This window comes from Phoxinus phoxinus (assembly GCF_949152265.1).
Source record: "Phoxinus phoxinus genome assembly, chromosome: 17".
Classification (NCBI taxonomy): Eukaryota; Metazoa; Chordata; class Actinopteri; order Cypriniformes; family Leuciscidae; genus Phoxinus; species Phoxinus phoxinus.
In genome coordinates, this window is record NC_136892.1 from 12,140,098 (window position 1) to 12,157,733 (window position 17,636).

General features: G+C 42.9%; 1 long non-coding RNA gene across 1 annotated transcript in view; it reads right to left on the bottom strand.

The window, feature by feature from the left end:
- Window positions 1-200: 200 nt before the first annotated feature.
- The window catches only part of LOC306985035, a 37,422-nt gene continuing 19,986 nt past the window's right edge, over window positions 201-17,636 (bottom strand). Inside the window, exon 3 of the long non-coding RNA XR_013794730.1 lies at window positions 201-1,430. This is a non-coding gene — a long non-coding RNA (uncharacterized lncRNA). The remainder of the gene's footprint in view (window positions 1,431-17,636) is intronic.

Consider the following 17,636-nt stretch of genomic DNA (forward strand, 5'->3'; position numbering starts at 1 on the left):
TATAATGTGATGTATCAATCACTTTTAAATGACAACACAACTTTAACATAACGTATTGCATGAGAAATTGCAGTATACAAATAGACCCTTGGTATATATGCTATAGGTTTTTAATTATCAGACTAATACATTACAATACTCAGTTCAGCAGACTGACAATAGACTGATGCAACGTGGATCATGAAACGTTACGTTTGAAAATACATAAAAGACCAATAACACAACGGAATATAAATAGTCATGATTTTTTACTGCCTGTTGTTTAATCAAATGCATTTCAATTTTCACCTATATATTTTCATTACAAAGCACGATATATTTTAGCCATCTAACAAGTAAACAAGGATGTCTAATCTGCAAACACACAGCCCTTTTTCAATGAATTAAAAAGTCATTGTGACTATTTTCTTTCATCATATTTACAGTCAGCTCAGGAATATTCACATAAATACTTATTAAACATGACTGCAACTATGAAAACAAATATACATTCTTTTGTAATAACATTAGCGTCAATTCTAACTCCCACAGGGGGGGGTGACATAACAGACATAAAAAATAAATAAGATTAAAGACAGCTGGGAGATCTGTCATCCATAAACATGTGTGTATGAAAATAAAGTATCCGTTTCCTTGACTATTGTGAATACGTTTCGTGTTAGAAATCTCATTCTTGTAATCAAATTAAAAAATCTTGACAATTTATTGAATATATTATTTTATTATTATTATTTTAATTAAATCTTCAAAATTTTCAAAGATTGTCAAATGGTTTTTGCTCATTCTTTTAAATATGGGTGACCAGTCTTCAATCAGCATAGTTCTGTATGTATCAAACAGAACTATGCTGCCCTCTTTTGGTCCTAAAGGATCATACCTTTGGGTCAAAAGTCACTTTAAAAAAAAAAAAGGTAGTCTGAGCTACTCCAATCTATTCCAAAAAGGGGGGTATGCAGCTTAAGAGTGCCTTAAAGAACCTATTATGTAGTTTAATAGTAACTGTGAAACGTCACAATACCATCTGCTCTACAGAAAAGTGCAGCGATTCATTGGCAGCATCCAAAGTGTGCGTCCAGACACCCTAATCTGACAGACCATCACCTCCCAATCGCTTTTGTTTGCATCATTTGCATTCACCATAGACGAAAAGGGCCTCCTATGTTACAAAACTAATCCTCAGCCCTTTGTTGCTAGTGGAGATGATCTTTTGACCTCCATAATGCAGTGATATACTGGAAGCCGTCAGCCCTGCGGTCCGGGGCGAGCATCATCCTCACCTGTGTCCAGATGTCCCTAGCAGCTGCTCGGCATTATGGATCTTTCTGATGCCACCAGGAGTGTGCTAGTCACCTAGGAGCATGGACAGAGCGGATGCTTGCTAATCCTGCTCCGTTGTTTGCTAGTGATAGCGTTTAGCGAAACCCAAGTGTCTAGTGATGAAAGAAAACAAAAGAGGCATTAGCTGCCTATAGATACGAACTGAATTTTAAATGGTCCACAAAATTGTTTCATTTACATGCCATGGAGCACAAGAGCATTGCTTCATGTGAAGCATGCCTAGTAAATTTGTTATGCACACATGAATTAAAAATGCAATAAATGAGAAAAATGACTTGTATTCACCTCTTCTGAACATGCTTTTGATTCTAAATGAAAAGTAATTTTGAAATGTTGGGGGGTCTTGAGAAATGTCTAAATGGTGTAATTTTCTGGAGGTTCAGGTAAAAAAATATGCTAATAAAAAATATATTAATATTTGTAAAAACCTTTTGGTAACACTTTATTTCGATAGTCCACTTTGGACAGTTTACTAACTAGAAATAACATTAATGCAACTACATGTCAACTAACTCTCATTAATGTAACTATCTCAACTAACTCTCATTAATGCAACTACTGTACATGTCAACTAACTATCATTAATGTAACTACATGTCAACTAACTATCATTAATGTAACTACATGTCAACTAACTATCATTAATGCAACTACATGTCAACTAACTATCATTAATGTAACTACATGTCAACTAACTATCATTAATGTAACTACATGTCAACTAACTATCATTAATGCAACTACATGTCAACTATCATTAATGTAACTACATGTCAACTAACTATCATTAATGTAACTACATGTCAACTAACTATCATTAATGTAACTACATGTCAACTAACTATCATTAATGTAACTACATGTCAACTAACTATCATTAATGTAACTACATGTCAACTAACTCTCATTAATGTAACTACATGTCAATTAACTATCATTAATGCAACTACATGTCAACTAACTATCATTAATGCAACTACTGTACATGTCAACTAACTCTCATTAATTTAACTACATGTCAACTAACTCTCATTAATGCAACTACATACCAACTAACTCTCATTAATGCAACTACTGTACATGTCAACTAACTCTCATTAATGCAACTGCATGTCAACTAACTCTCATTAATGTAACTACATGTCAACTACATGTCAACTAACTCTCATTAATGTAACTACATTTCAACTAACTATCATTAATGTAACTACATGTCAACTAACTATCATTAATGTAACTACATGTCAACTAACTATCATTAATGCAACTACATGTCAACTAACTATCATTAATGCAACTACATGTCAACTTACTCTCATTAATGCAACTACATGTCAACTAACTCTCATTAATGCAACTACATGTCAACTAACTATCATTAATGTAACTACATGTCAACTAACTCTCATTAATGCAACTACATGTCAACTAACTATCATTAATGCAACTACATGTCAACTAACTCTCATTAATGCAACTACATGTCAACTAACTATCATTAATGCAACTACATGTCAACTAACTCTCATTAATGCAACTACATGTCAACTAACTATCATTAATGTAACTACATGTCAACTAACTCTCATTAATGCAACTACATGTCAACTAACTATCATTAATGCAACTACATATCAACTAACTATCATTAATGTAACTACATGTCAACTAACTCTCATCAATGCAACTACATGTCAACTAACTATCATTAATTTAACTACATGTCAACTAACTCGCATTAATTTAACTACATGTCAACTAACTCTCATTAATGCAATACTGTACATGTCAACTAACTCTCATTAATGCAACTACATACCAACTAACTCTCATTAATGCAACTACTGTACATGTCAACTAACTCTCATTAATGCAACTACATACCAACTAACTCTCATTAATGCAACTACTGTACATGTCAACTAACTCTCATTAATGCAACTGCATGTCAACTAACTCTCATTAATGTAACTACATGTCAACTGCATGTCAACTAACTATCATTAATGTAACTATCTCAACTAACTCTCATTAATGCAACTACTGTACATGTCAACTAACTCTCATTAATGCAACTGCATGTCAACTAACTCTCATTAATGTAACTACATGCAAACTACATGTCAACTAACTCTCATTAATGTAACTATCTCAACTAACTCTCATTAATGCAACTACTGTACATGTCAACTAACTCTCATTAATGTAACTACATGTCAACTAACTATCATTAATGCAACTACATGTCAACTAACTATCATTAATACAACTACATGTCAACTAACTATCATTAATACAACTACATGTCAACTAACTATCATTAATGTAACTACATGTCAACTAACTATCATTAATGCAACTACATGTCAACTAACTCTCATTAATGAAACTACATGTCAACTTACTCTCATTAATGCAACTACATGTCAACTAACTATCATTAATGCAACTACATGTCAACTAACTCTCATTAATGCAACTACATGTCAACTAACTCTCATTAATGCAACTGCATGTCAACTAACTCTCATTAATATAACTACATGCCAACTAACTCTCATTAGAGTATTAGTAGAGTGTTAAGTTAGGTGTTACGGTTAGTAGAATAAATTGACATACTTAGTCAATAGAATGACTTGTGTACTTACATTATCCCAAATGTTTCCAACAATGTTTAAATCCAGAGAAATCAGCCATTTTAACCAGTGTAACGGCCCGTGTCATTGTGTCACCTGTTTATGATGCCATATCCGTCACATATCTTTAATATATTATGTGTTTTATTAGACAGGTGAGCAACTTTTTGGATGCATTTATCAACAGAAAACGAATCATTTAGCAAGCAACACAAGTCATCCAGCTTTTATTAATATGATATTCTGATATCGATCTATATTACCAGAGTGTGCAACAAGTGCATCATTCCAGCTACCGAGCAAACGAGTAACACCGAGTAACATTTGAGTCCAGTCGGATTGCTTTCCACTGGCTCTGGAGGCGAAGATGACAACTCCCATGATTCCACGCTCATTCACGGCAGCATCAAGATACGCCTCTGTTATTGTTTTGAACAAGTGACCTCTAGCGGCAAAATGTACATATATGTGCCTTTTAAAAAAAGTGTGAAAATGTAGTTCTAATATTACTACAACTTGAAAGCTATATGAAGGAAGTGTGGCCAGATGGAATAGAGGAAGTGAAACAGGTAAGAAACAGTAAAGGGGTATAAGTGTGCCCCACCTCACTTTCTTATACTGCTTATAACCTCATTTTGTGCCAACATCATCCTTTACGCCATCTGAGGTTTGAGGGGTACATACTTTGTTTTAGCGAAGAAAGTTGCTTAATACCCATACCATAAAGAGGCCATTTCCGTTCGTCCGAAATGGTCACAGTTTATATGGTTTCCTTCTGCCTGGTTTTATAGGAAAATGTTCGAAATGCTGTTGCTTAATGGTAAACCACTTTACAAACCACAATTCAAAACCATTGGAACAAACACAACGTTGATTTGTACTATATTTTACATAAGAGTGTATGGCTAAATACTGATCAAACAAAATGGCATACCTCACCATGGTCATAGCTGGTAAGGAGAAAAACTCATTTAAATTGGAAAAAACGTATCACTTTCCATCAAAAGCATTATAAAATGTGTACAATACGATTTACATGTTATATTCCAAGACTTTTGAGGTAATATAATCGCTTTGAGTGATGAATAGAGCAAAATTTGCAAATGGATCATTTTGGAAGTTATTCATTTATTTATCGTTTGTTTTTTATTATTATTTTATTGCATTTTCAGAATAATAAGCATTGAGAGTCAGGCGTGTGATATATCATTAGTGGTTTATTACTGCAGTTACTTAGTTGAAACAGGGTTATTATCATTAACTAAAACTAAAACCATTAAAAAACACATTTATATTACTTCGAACAAAGTAGCGTTAACCTAAACGAAATAAAATCAAATAAAAACTTAAATCAACTTCTCATATTCGTTTTTTTTTTTTAAGTTAGAAATATTTTTTTTTTTTTTTTTTTTTACATATTAAAAAAAAAGAATGATACAATTACTCAAATGAAAGTGAAAGAAGAAAAAACTCAAATAAAATCGAATTCAAAATATTAACAAAAATTATAATAGTGTATCTATGACAGTACGATAACATAATTTACTTTCCCTTTCGTTGTCACTTCGAGTTACGTCGAATGACGACGAATGGGGTTCGCTTAGAAGCCTATCATCTTCGAACAGTAATAAAACGAGCCAATGGCAAGCAAATGCCATGGGTCTGCTGAATTTGCATAGCATAACTCCGCCCCACCTTGTGGGTATAAAGGAAGTGAGCTGGCAACATGCAGATATGTTTTCGCTTTCGGAGCCAAGAGCATTCTTCACTCCACAAGCCATTCTGAGATCATCTCTCTTCACTCTTCGAGACGAGCTACTCTTCAGAAGTGTTGGTGTGACGGCGAATTCCAGCGAGCTTCATATTGCCTGCCGATCTGCGCAGTGGTCTGCCAGTCGTGTGTCTCTCCCTGGGCGCTTCAACACTGCTGTTTGAGTTTTATCTCTCTAAAAGAGCTGCACGCGGCGCGTCTTTTTAAAGACGGTTCGCCCGTGTGTTTCTGGGTGCGATACACAGATTAAATCAGCTGATGGGCACGGACGCTGTCTGATGTGTTTGGGCAAACGCACAGACAGCGTTCGTGGATGCGTCATGTTCTCATTGCGGGGACATGACCATCGCAATGTAACGATCGAGACTCGATGACCTCCTCGAGAGAGAGTCCCCTCATCCACACCCCGATCTATTCTCTCCGCAAGAGGGAATACTTCGGCTGGTGGCCAGGGTGATCAGAGGCTGCTGTGTGGAACCAACCCGACGATCTATCCTCGGTCCACACACTCCTCTTCACATTGCAACCCGTGTGGTATCCGGATGAGATCGCTGACCAGTCCCGGCCAGAGGTCGCGGGCTGGTCCAGCATTTCATTCGATGCCCCGGCAGATGAAATCTTGTCTATCGCCGCATCACAAGGTGGGCGTGAGTACGCTGGAGAAGACTCGGCTGTGCTGCCTCCTCCGGGTGTGCCAGCATTGCCCGAGTCTGAACCAGAACTCTGCCATGCTTCCCCGGGCAGTCGCGAGCATTTGGGCTTGTGTGGAACCCTCCGCCATGTCCCAAGTGCTTAAAGCTGATGATCGGTTTTTGGGGACGCACCGGCACACGTCGGCCCGCCCCCAATTCCTTTCTTCCTGGACGTGCATGAAGAGGTCATGAGATTACTCAGCGGCCTCTTCCGCCTTCTCTGCCCTCGATGAGGTCGCGGCCAGTGGGTACACTGGGGTTCCCCCTATGGAGTGTTCTGTGGCAACACAACTGTGTCCCCACAGCGCCTCCACTGGCGTGGCGGCCCTAAGCACCCACCCACCCCAAAGCATGTAGGTTTTTGTCTACTCCGGTGGCAGAGATCTATAGAGCTGCGGGGCTGGCTGCCACCTCACTGCATGCTATGCCCATCCTTCAGGTCTACCAGGCCAGGGGTGCTCATTGCTAATGCACGAGGGTAGGGCTGGTCCGGGGCTCTTGCAAGAGCTGCGTGCCGCCACCGACCTCGCTCTACGGGCGACGAAGGTGACCACACGCTCCCTGGGTCAGGTGATGTCCACATATGTGGTCCAGAGACAAAAACTGGCTTAGTCTGGTTGATATGGGCGAGGCTGAGCGAAGCCGCTTCCTCAACTCCCCATATCCCAGACTGGCCTCCTCGGCGGCGCAGTCGAGGACTCTGCCCAGAGTTCTCGGCTGCCCAGAGCGGACTGAGGCTCTGATCCCGCGGCCAGCTGCTCAGCCGCCGGCTCAGCTGCCTCATTCCGCTCGCCGCCGAGGGCGCCCTCCTGCGACACTCCCTGCCGCCCTAGCAGCACCCTTCACCCAGGCCGTGCCGTGGAGGTAGTCGCAGGAAGGCGCCCCAGCCCGTACCAGCCCCGCAGCAATGCGGTGCTCCCGTTACGGGCAGCTCAGAGATGGGTTGCAGTTCTTTCTAGGAGGTGGTTGCAGGGCCACTCCTTCCCCCGGTGGAGGGCCGGGGGAAAACCTCTTTTTCCAAAGAACTGTCTCTCCCATCTCTGAGCACACAGAGTTCTCGGACGACAGTGCGCGCCACCCTCGGGTCCCGCCACTCTCGCCCTCCTCTGTCACAGAGTTCTCGGATGACAGTGCGCACGCTCACGGGCCTCGCCACTCTCGTCCCCCTCTGTCGCCAGACCCCTGCCAGAGCACGCCCCTGTGGAACGCTGGTCCTTCCCTGGCCTCCTCTGGCAGGACGCGGTTAATGACCGTGCCCCCACACCGGGCCGCTATGCCACCCACGTCTGGGCCGGTCATTCCGCTTCGCTGCACCCCCGGGGGGACGTCTGTCGTTCGCATGACCCCGCTGGCACAGTCCGTGGGAGCCTGGTTAGAGCTTCCCCCCTGTCCCGCTGGCTTGCGCGAACCATCAGGCTCGGCTATGCGATTCAGTTCGCACGGTCTCCTCCCCGCTTCCGGGGAGTCCGCTTCACTATGGTCGGTGGCTATGCCCCTGTCATGAAAGCGGAGGTCGCCACCCTGCTGGCGAAGGGTGCGATCGAGACTGTCCCTCCAGCCGCAATGAGGTCCGGCTTCTACAGCCCCTACTTCATTGTCCCCAGGAAATCCAGTGGGTTACGGCCAATCCTGGATCTGCGCGTCTTGAACCGTTCCCTTCACAGGCTTCCGTTCAAGAGGCTCATGGCCTAGCGCATTTTCGAATGTGTGCAGCCACAGGATTGGTTTGCAGCGATCGACCTGAAGGACGCCTACTTCATGTCTCCATTTTTTCTCGACACAGACCGTTCTTGCGTGTTGCTTTCGAGGGGCAGGCATTCCAGTACGCTGTTCTCCCATTCGGGTTGGCCCTGTCTCCTCGCGTCTTCACGAAGGTCGTCGAGGCAGCCCTTGTGCCGCTACGGCAGCACGGGGTTCGCATCCTGAATTATCCCGATGACTGGCTAATCCTAGCTCACTCTCGGACCAGGGTTGCGGACACAGGGACCTAGTGCTCCGGCACCTAGCCCGTCTGGGCCTTCGGGTCAACTGGGAGAAGAGCAAACTTTGCCCCGTGCAGAGGATCTCTTTTCTCGGTAGGAAATTCGACTCGGTCGCCATGTGCGCGCAGCTTACGAGCGAGCGCGCGCAGTCACTGCCGACTTGCCTGAGACAATTTGAGGGCAAGAGTGCGGTTCCACTGAAACTTTTTCAGAGGCTCCTGGGGCATATGGCATCTGCAGCCGCGGCAACGCCGCTCGGATTGCTTCATATGAGACCGCTTCAGCACTGGCTTTGCGATCGAGTCCCGAGGTGGGCATGGCGTCAGGGCACGTTCCGAGTACCAGTTACTCCGACCTGCCATCAGACCTTCTCCCCGTGGACGAATCTCAGCTTTCTCGGGCCGGAGTGCCCTTAGAACGAGTTTCCAGGCATGTTGTTGTCTCAACGGATGCCTCCTCCACGGGCTGGGCCGCCATGTGCAATGGACATGCTGCCGTGGGCTCCTGGACAGGTCCCCACCGCCTATGGCATGTCAATTGCCTCGAGTTGCTGGCAGTATGTCTCGCTCTGCACCGCTTCCGGTCGCTGCTCAAGAACCAGCACGTACTAGTCCCATCAGACAATACCGCGACAGTAGCGTACATCAACCGACAAGGTGGTCTACGCTCCCGCCGTATGTCGCAACTCGCCCGCCACCTCCTCATATGGAGTCAGAAGCATCTGAGGTCGCTTCGAGCCATTATATTCCGGGAGACCTGAACTGTGCAGCCGACGAGCTCTCACGGCTTCAGCCTCTTCCGAGAGAATGGAGACTCCATCCCCAGGCGGTCCAGCTGATTGGGATCAGTTCGGGGACGCACAGGTAGACCTGTTTGCCTCCCACGACTCGTCCCACTGCGCCCAGTTTTACTCCCTGACCGAGGGAAGAAAACACGCTCGGCACGGACGCTCTGGCGCACAGCTGGCCCCAGGGCCTCCGCAAGTATGCGTTTCCCCCAGTGAGCCTTCTTGCACAGACCTGTGCAAGATCAGGGAGGACGAGGAGCAGGTCATATTGGTTGCGCCGCACTGGCCCACCCGAACCTAGTTCTCCGAACTTGTACTCCTCGCGACAGCACCTCCCTGGCCAATTCCTCTGAGGAAGGACCTCCTTTCTCAGGGACGGGGCACCCCTTGGCACCCTCGTCCCGATCTTTGGAACCTCCACGTGTGGCTCCTGGACGGGACGAGGCAGGTTGAGTACCCTACCACCAGCGGTGGTGGCTACCATCACTTCCGCTAGAGCGTCGTCCACTAAGACAAGACATGCCTACGCGTTGAAGTGGAACCTCTTCGTCTTTGGTGCTCTTCTCACTCAGAAGACCCCAGATCATGCCCGATCAGTGTCGTGCTTTCCTTCCTGCTGGGTTGGAGCGAAGGCTGTCTCCCTCCACCCTGAAAGTATATGTTGCCGCTATCGCCGCACATCACGATGCAGTTGATGGTAAGTCCGTGGGAAAGCACGACCTGGTCATCAGGTTCCTGAGAGGAGCGAGGAGACTACAGCCTCCTCGCCCTCCTCTCGTTCCCTCTTGGGACCTCTCAGTGGTACTAAATGCCCTGCAGAGTGCTCCCTTTGAGCCTTTGCAATCAGTGGAGCTTAGGTTCCTGTCAAATAAGACAGCGCTCCTGGTTGCTTTGGCCTCCGTCAAGAGGGTAGGGGACCTGCACGCATTTTCTGTAGACGAAGCGTGCCTGGAATTCGGGCCGGCCTTTTCTCACGTGATCCTGAGACCCCGGCCTGGATATGTGCCCAAGGTTCCCACCACTCCCTTCCGGGACCAGGTGGTGAACCTGCAAGCGCTGCCCCTGGAGGAGGCAGACCCAGCCTTGGCATTGCTCTGTCCAGTACGCGCCCTCCGTGCTTACGTAGACAGAACGCAGTGTTTCAGGACCTCAGACCAGCTCTTTGTCTGTTATGGTGGGAAGCTGAAGGGAAAGGCTCTCTCCAAGCAAAGGTTGTCTCACTGGATAGTGGACGCCATTGCTTTGGCTTACCAGCAGCAAGGTCGACCGTGCCCCCTTGGTGTGACGGCCCACTCCACCCGGAGTGTGGCCTCCTCTTGGGCTCTAGCGCATGGCGCCTCGCTAACAGACATCTGCAGAGCTGCAGGCTGGGCGACACCCAACACATTCGCCAGATTCTATAATCTCCGAGTGGAGCCAGTGTCCTCCTGTGTACTCGCTTCAACCAGCCGGTGCTAGGACCCGCTCAGGTGTCTTCGCTTGCTCGCCATTCCACTCCACGGACTGGATACGTGCGATATTCCTCAGGTGAGCCTGATAAGCCCTGAGTTCCTCCAGCGCTGTTGACGTCAACGCCAGAGTTATGCCTCCGGCAGCTTTCGCGTTGGCTAGGTGCCACCATGTGCATGGTTCCCCCTCTGGGCGACCCCCACGTGTGTTTTTCCACTGTAAGCCTCTCTCGAGCATGTGTCTTTCCCTTGGCAAGCCAGTCTGCCACCCCTGGGGTTGAAATACTCCACCCTACGGGCTGGACACCCCAGTGTTTCCGTATGCACCCCCCTCCGGGTCATATGTTATTCTTAAGTCCCCCCTTCGGGCGGGCACTGATTGCATATTCCACTGAGATATGCTCCCAGTGTACCTTGGTATTCCTGTGTTAAGTAGGAGTCCTTCGTCCGTGCTAGCACGACAGGGAGCTCAGACTTACGCAGGGCACTGGAAGACAGCCGAGGTGGCGTGATTGGACTGGTATCCCCATTCGTCGTCATTCGACGTAACTCGAAGTGACAACGAAAGGGAACGTCTCGGTTACGGATGTAACCCTCGTTCCCTGAGTAGGGAACGGAGACGTTACGTCTTCCTGCCACTTCCGCTGTACCGCTGGAACAGCCGAGTTCAGCCTTGGCTCCTTCAGCGAAGAAACATATCTGCATGTTGCCAGCTCACTTCCTTTATACCCACAAGGTGGGGCGGAGTTATGCTATGCAAATTCAGCAGACCCATGGCATTTGCTTGCCATTGGCTCGTTTTATTACTGTTCGAAGATGATAGGCTTCTAAGCGAACCCCATTCGTCGTCATTCGACGTAACGTCTCCGTTCCCTACTCAGGGAAAGAGGGTTACATCCGTAACCGAGACGTTTCTTCTAGTTACTATTCTTCAAAATTCCACCTTCTGTGTAGCACGGGGGGGACGATTTGGAATGACATTTTATTTTTTGGGAACTATTAAATCTTTTTACATAATGAAAATAATAAAGTACAGGTGAGTTCTGCCCGTATGGTTACATTCCTGTGTGACATCTCGTGCTCCTTATACTAATAAATGAAACACTCCAAGACTTCCATTGATCTCAAAAGTAATTAACAAGAAGAGATTCAGAAGATTCTCATCATTAAAGCTTAATTTTAGTAGTTAGTCATGCAGAGATGCCAATCACCTGTTTTTCACATGCTAAGTGTTAATAAACTCCCTAAAGAGGGGCATCTTGATTGAGTTTCTGAAGGTGAGATGACAAAAGCCGGATGGGGGATGAAAAGAGGAGGAATGAGGGAAGGGTGGAGCTATTGCTTGATACACAGGCCTGTTGAGACAGGATGAGGTGGGTGTAATTGTTGGTGACACCTGGCTCACAAATTATCACCATAGAAAGATAATCTCCGAAGACTGCGGCAGATGTCAATGGTAATGCGGCACCACATTACTGGCAGCTTTTCTCTTTTCCCCATGGCCTACCGTAACCTTGTTCCGCAGACTAATAAAGCGCTCTGATCGGAAAATGACTAAGTATTTACCTCATAAGAATTCAGTGCTGGATTAATTTCACCACTGGAGAATTAGCCCCAATTAATTTCCTTACTAAACTCTTAACCCGGAGGCCCGGGCGTTAACGGAGGTTCAGGTCCATGTACATTCAATAGAAAGTGTGCCACTTTTGAGCCATTGATAAAAGTGTAAAACATGACAAATGTATATGACAGATCCCAAAGCACTTGCTGTTCAGAGAACCCCCTTCTAAAGCCCAGTGGGCATCGGCTATGCCAGTCACGAGTGGCACTAAACACAATGGCAGGTTAGGAAGCGAGTGCCCTCAGCAAAGGAAAAAGATGGAGAGGGAGGGAAATGGAACCAATTAAGTTTCTAGATCACCATGTTAAGAGCGAAAATTGAGAGTTTCCCACAGAGACCTGCCACGGGGCTGTCCTCTTGTTTTACCCATGCTCCAGGAGTGTGAAACGCAAGCACTTATCAAAATGTAATTATTGTAGGCCGCTAAATTTGTATGATGGCATCTAGAACATACAGTGGATTAGGGGTGTGCGACCAAATTCTTATTTCACAATATAAGACATTTTATTTTAAGATAACCATATAGTTATTCTGTGCTGTTTTATCTCAGTTCTGCTTTTAAAAATAAGAAAATAGAAGCAAATTACAAACAATAGGACAAATACAATATAACAAAAATATGAAAAATAAAAATTTTCAGGTACAGATTTATCTAACATGTAGTTAAAATTATTAGGCTACAGAAATGTAATAATCAAATGTAAAAATAAAATATTGCATAGTCTTCACTGTATGAATTAAATATAAATGTACTCTTATTAAAACTAAAATATATAAATATTCAGTCAGTTATTTTCTCTTTTGTTTGATTCACATTAAAGGAAAACAGTTGCCAAAATTGAACCTATAGGCTCTTTTTGTTTATCTATACCCGATTTAAACTTTCGTGTAAAAGCATAATCATAATGGAAACGCCCCTTTTTAAGATTGACCGTATTCTTTTGAATGGGAGTGCATGGGGCACTTAGCATCAAAACCGCTATTTTTAAACCATTTAAAACTCTTTTTAACACCGAGCACATCTCAAATTTACGATTGCCTTCAGAGAGAGGCAGCTTTCTGTGCGCTCACTGAGTTCTTTTTCAAGGTATATTGTGCTTATAACTCTTATAACATCAAGAACGTCCAACTCTTTATATTCTCATTCATGCATTTCATCACACAGTGTCAATTGTACTTTATATGTACATACCGGGATATACAAGATATAGAAAAATCTCTAACAATAGACATTTTATACCGTGGCAACGATGTCGTCATACCGCCCAGGGGTGCGTTTCCCGAAAGCATCGTTAGCCAACTATGGTCGCAAGTTCCGTCGTTATCAGCATAGTTCAACGATTTGGTGTTTCCCGAAACCATCGTTCCAACGAACGTTCGCAAACAGCATCGCAAACTTGTGTGGTTGGAACGACAGCTCTCGAGCTGTGGTTAGAAGCATAGTTTCTAGTTTACATGAGATGTAGAGTGAATAAATCCTTATCTTTAGCAAAATAAGCAAGCTGACATTCAGTACAACCCGTGTTATTTATTTAGAATACATACAAATGTAATTTACGTCTTTTAGTTTGTCAAGAGATTTAAAACACCGTTTATGAAGACTGCGCATGTGCGAACGTGCTCTACTATGTAAGAACTAGACAAATATTGAGTCTGGTAATAAAGCAAAATAACTGAGAAAAATTAGAAATGGTCTTCAGATGCCATGTCTGTAACTTATATGACAAAATCTAGCGTTAATTCGATCTCAAACAGATTAATTAAAATAATGAATTAGTCCACCACGTGTGAGACGTCATAAACCAACGTGGTTGAAACGATACTTTGCGACATACGGTTTCGGGAAACAGTCGTGACGAGCTAGTTGATTTATCCAACGATGCATGGTACTATGGTAGTTAAGCAGTGAGCTATATAGTTGTACGGGAAACGCACCCCAGCCCTATAGATAGAGGATAAAGACATTTAAACTTGGGCATTCTGCTTTAGAAAATCACTTGTTTGGATCTATGATTTTTGTCATGATAAATCAGTGCAAAACCCCATGGAGATTAAAAGAGGGTCCCATAGCATATCTAGGGAGTAGAATATCAAAAAGAGGGGGTGGGCTTTTTTTTTTTTTTACATGAGCCAGATACCAACCCCCAACTATCCAGAACATCCTATCCAGCTACAAATGACATCCAAAACATCCACCCTCATCTTTCTTCAGAAAATCTAGTTTACCCTAATATATATGTAAATTTAAATAAAAAATTACTCAAAACAAGATCAATTTATTTAAGATACCGTTGCAATTTACCACTCCATAAGATATTAAGACTTGTTTTCAGAGAATATATCTTGAATAAAAGTGTATTTTGGCAGTATAAGTACTATAAACATTAAGGCAGTAAAACAAAATACATTTATATTCAAGATACACTCTACACTGAAAACCAGTCTTAATATTTTATGCAATCTTGCTTCGTAAATAGATTTATGTTGTTTTAAGAATTTTTCAGATATTTTTACTGAAAAACAAGCCCAAAAGGATGAATTTACTGTTAATAAGGCATTTTTGCAGTGTAAATATAGCCTGCTTAAGATTGCATTTAGAGATACAGTATATCACCCAGTGTTTTTCTTTGTCTTTTTGATATCAAGTTTTGCAATCGAAAGGCTTGAAAGCTCTTACATCTGTCATTCAGCACAAGGTATATTTTCAGGTCACAGTTCATCGAGAGTTTGGACTGATGAAGCTCCAGTCAAGTGCGTTTTCAAGAAACTCCCCTCTTTTCACTTCCCATAAAGTGCGAAGATATTTCACCACAACCTGTGACAATCGAACATAATCCTAATAGTAATAACCTTTAGTCCACCACAGCCGGTTTCATTGTTCAAAATAAGCGTGCGCAGACACCCCTGCTAATGAGGTATTGACCTCGGCCCAGACGCACTACATTGTTTGAGCTGCTTATTTATTTATGACTGTTTGATGTATAGCGTGCTACTCATGATTAATTCCTTAACACCGACCTTGATCAATATGCAAGATTAATGGCAGATTTACTTTAATGTTATTTTTATTGGAAACATGGATGCAGTGCATTTTCCCCCTCTCCCCGACACTCGCAACACTTGATTGATGTCTGTGCCGCATCAACTCCAGCTTTCCTTTAATTCCCTGCATAATAATTCTTTTTTTCTTTCCTTTCGTGGGCTCCCGTCAGTTGCCGAGAATCTGCCTTTGTGACACATTCCGAATGTCTTGTTAAAAATTAAAGTGATTGTATTCCGCTTTCTAATGCAAATGCCGTCCCACGTGGCCTGCACATGCATATGAGGTCCAGAAGACGAAGAGAGTGCAGTCGACAATAAGAATGCAACTTGCAGCACAGACACACACAGAAACATTGGATGGAAATGAAGTCGGCGTTATCAAAAACGTCCCGATAACCTGTCTGTCTTCCTGTCAATCAAAAAAAGCGCATGAACGACGTGCTTGTGTTTTCTTCGCTGGTTTTGTTTCACTGGCTGTGAAGTTGGACCGCATGCTGTTGGTAATCATAAAACTATCTGCGCATGAATTTCTTTATTCTTTTTTTGTCTGTACATCTAAATTTGATAATATTGATAAGTTGAAGCAAATTTGTATGAATTTCTTTGTTCTGTTGATCACAAAAGAAGATATTTTGAAGAATGCCAGTAACCAAACAGTTGTTGGACCCCATTGACTTCCATAGTTATTATTTGTCATACTATGGAAGTCAATGGGGGTCATCAGCTGTTTGTTTAAACACATTCTTCAAAACGTATACAGGTTTGGAACAACTTGAAGATGAGTAATTAATGACATAATTGTAATTTTTGGGTGAACTATCCCCTTAACCCTTAAACTGGATCTGAGATCCAGATTAATAGCACTATGAATAGTGTGTATAACCCGATCTCATGGCAATTCGTACGAATTTTACGAGGTGGCTAATTCGTACCAATTCATACGACCTCACTCGTACGAATTTGTACGTTTTTTGCTAAATCGTACATATTTTACGATTTGCCAAAATCGTATGAATTCATACGAATGACCTACTCCTGACCCCGCCCCTAAACCCAACCGTCACGTGGGTTTAGACAAATCGTACAAATTCGTACAAGTGAGGTCGTACAAATTCGTACGAATTAGCCACCTTTTAATCACTCATACAAATTCGCACGAATTGGTCGTGAGATAGCGTTGGTGTATATGCCAGAATGAGTCTTATGGGTTTCTTGAGCTGTTCTTGTGCTTGACACTTCAAATCTTCACTTCTCAAAGGTGAAGCACAAGCGAAAGCTTCTTCTGCTCTCTCGTTGCCATTAAATAGTCATTCTAGAACTGTCGAAGATTGCCAAGTACTGAAACATTTCAAGAACAAATGAGAAGCATATCAAGTGGCTGGAGGGCATGTGTTTCATTGAAATGATTATGTTGACACTTTGGCCACATGTAGGATGAAAGAGATAGTCCACCCCAAAATGAAAAATCTGTCATCATTTTATTCACTCTCATTTTGTTCCAAACCCATAGGACTTTCTTTCTTCCTCTGCACACAAACAATCATTTTAGAATATCAATATAATTTGAAGAATTTCGTGCCTGCTCTGAACCTGAATATGAACTCCATAATGTAAAAAACACCATAAAAGCATCATACAAGTATCCATGCGACGTGCACTGCGGTCTTCTTAAGTCATACGATCTAGCTTTGTGTGAGAAAAGACGTCAGCAGTTACAGATAACTGGTTTGTGAACAAATCGTTTCTATTAAGTATTTTCATTCAATGATTCAGTTAATTTTACAATTTCGCACAAATGAAGCTTGAAGAATGAAGCTTGATGGTCACTGTAAACCCTAATGCTCAAAATAATTAACTGGTTTGAGTAGGGTAAACCTAAATTAATTCAAATTAGTTAAATTACATTTTTAGTATTTAGTACTTTCTTTTTCTTTTGAGTTCACAAAACTGACACATTTTGAATAATCTGAATTGTCATTGCTTTGAGTTTTATGAACCTGTTTCTTTTAATTTAGACAAATTTAAATTTAACTGAAACTAGGCTGAGATTTCTATTTTCCAGCATGCTTTGCTGTGACACTCGAAAGGGAGATTTGCAAGATTTTTAAAAATGTTTTTAGCATTTTTTGCTATGCTAATTTAGAATAGTTTCTGTTATGTTGGGTTTTTTGGAGGGTTGCCATCATGGTGGCGAGTGGAGAATGAGCTTGGTTTGAGAACAGATAAGTAAAATGTTCTATATTGCCATCCTCATTCAGCAATTACTGTGCTATGCTATGCTAATACTATCAAAACGTTGTGTTACCAATTAGCAAGTTA